We start from the raw sequence: 2,500 nt of genomic DNA on the forward strand, positions 1-2,500 counted from the left end.
TACATATATATATATAATATAATTATATATATAGATATATATATATAATATATAAATATATATATATATGTATAGACAAATATAAATTATTGTACAAATTATTATGAGTATATATATATATAGTATATATATTCATATATATGCTCTGTGTTTGTGTGTGTGTGTTGTGTGGTTGTGTGGTGTTCGTCTGTGTGTGTGTGTGGTGAGTGTGTGTGGTTGGTGGTGTTAGGTTGTGTGCGTGTGTAGGGTTCAGTGATATATATGAATTATGAGATATATATATGATAATATAGGCGTAAATATATATATATTTTATAATTTTTTTTTGTTGTTTTTTTTTTTTATATATACATGAGGGGATAGTATACAGTATATTTTTAGGTTTATTAGTTATTTATTTTAGTTTATATACATATATGAATATATAATATCATATATATTTTTATATATATCTATAATCGGGTGTTGTATATATGAGAGTGAATATAATGAGTATGGGGAATGTTTGTATGGTATGTATGTATGTATGTATGTATGTATGTATGATTATGTATTGCAGTATATATAACATATATATTTTTTGTCATTTTTTACATATATGACATAAAGGATTTACATATACACATACAACACACGAACATACACATACACACACACACATGCACAGTACACAGCATATAATATAAATATATATAACATACATACATATATATATTTTATATATATAGATATATATAATAATTATATAATATATATATATATATAGTAGATTAATGTATATGATATGAATAAAATAGGAATGTATATATGAGTAGTATATAAGACCAATGATATATAATATATATATATAAATATTAGTATATTTATATATATAAGTAGATATACTATTATATATATATATATATATACTATATATATGAGTTAGTGATAGCGAGTGACAGATTTATAGATATTAGATTTATATGTCGTATTCCCTATATATATATATATATAGTATATATATATATGCGAATATATATGAAGTTATATATATAATATGTATATATATATAGTATAGTATATTTATATATTAATATAATATGGATTATATTCATATATAGGAGAATATGAATGATAGTATTAAGATATATATATATATACATAATTATTTATCATATCACCTGAGATAGAACCGAGTACTAAGTCGTGCTGTAGTTTGTTTTTTAAACGGATAGAGTTGGAGAGTGGTTCTCTGGTTTTTTTGAAAGCCTTACCCATGCGCGACCACAATAAATTCATTCTCGAGTTATAGTTGCGCAAAAGTGTTGAAATAATTACTGTTTTATTGTAATGCGAAAGATTTGTGAGTACTAATTCGACTTGGTGAGAAACATTGACCCCGACGTTTTGATGTGTTACTCTGGAACGAGATCCCGTAAGGCCCCCCCCCCCCAATTCAATGTGGATGTGAGAGACTCCTAGAATTTTTCAAAATATGCCTTATGTTGTTTCTTATGAAATTAACTTGACTAGGCGGCTGGAATTGTGTCGAGGAAAAGTTAGGCTAACCCAGAAATAGTACCGATACCAAGACGAAATGACCGTGGTAACTTTTAAGTAAATTGGCAAACGCCGGCTAATGCTAACAAAGGTAATTTAGAACTACTGCTTGTCCATTGCTGGTCATAATATCTACACGTATATATTTATTAATGTGTATATATATACATACATACGTCCATATACATATTTGTGTGTGTGTGTGTGTGTGAAGAATTTAAAATGTTTGATTATGCTTTATATACTTGAACATTGGCCCTTATATATTCAGCTTGAGAGCCGAAAGAGGGAGAATTGAGAATGTGGGGGGTGGGCAGGCATGGAGTTGCCTGTGAATACAAATATATATTCTAGTTATCCAAACCCTATACATCGCAATACCCCTAGGCATGAAGCCTCTTCCCATAGGAGTGACCTCGTGTTCTAGAAATAATCTAGTGTTCCCTAACTCATTTGACTTCATGCATATCTCTCCTCAGCAATCAACCAAAGGAAAGTGATGAAAAGCTACACTCACTTGGCCACATGAGCCTTGACCAAACTTGGACTTCATATCTTCTCAAAACTTAATCTTACCAAATTCTATAACAATGAATTAGAAATATCTGGTGGCAGTGGTGGGATAAAAATCACCTCCGATGATTTTTTTTTTTTCACCATTTAAGAGGTGAATCTAATTAGTTGAAGTACAAACAGTAACAACTGGACAATTCCCTAGCCAATTCAGTAGTACCACTGATTCAGGCAATAGAGTGTTTTTTACCGTAATGCGCCAAGCAGATAAAAAATCCATAAAGAGTGGCTCAAACAACAGCTGATTAACCGACGCAGTAAACAAATCTCCAAAGGCAGCCTACCTTCAAAAAAGAAGAAAAAACTATCCATTATTGACAAAAGGATATTTCAAACTTATTCAACTGTATCTATTCATTTAACCTTCCCATCGAGCCCTACATTAATA

The 2,500-nt window shown here is 29.4% G+C and overlaps 1 protein-coding gene across 1 annotated transcript in view; it reads right to left on the minus strand.

Annotated features, from left to right (window-relative positions):
• LOC122254395 (uncharacterized) overlaps nt 1-2,500 on the minus strand; it is a 92,643-nt gene that overhangs the window by 88,527 nt on the left and 1,616 nt on the right. The window lies entirely within an intron of this gene.

Source organism: Penaeus japonicus, unplaced genomic scaffold (assembly GCF_977035675.1).
Source record: "Penaeus japonicus unplaced genomic scaffold, GWHDUDI00000001_assembly GWHDUDI00000021, whole genome shotgun sequence".
Taxonomy (NCBI): Eukaryota; Metazoa; Arthropoda; class Malacostraca; order Decapoda; family Penaeidae; genus Penaeus; species Penaeus japonicus.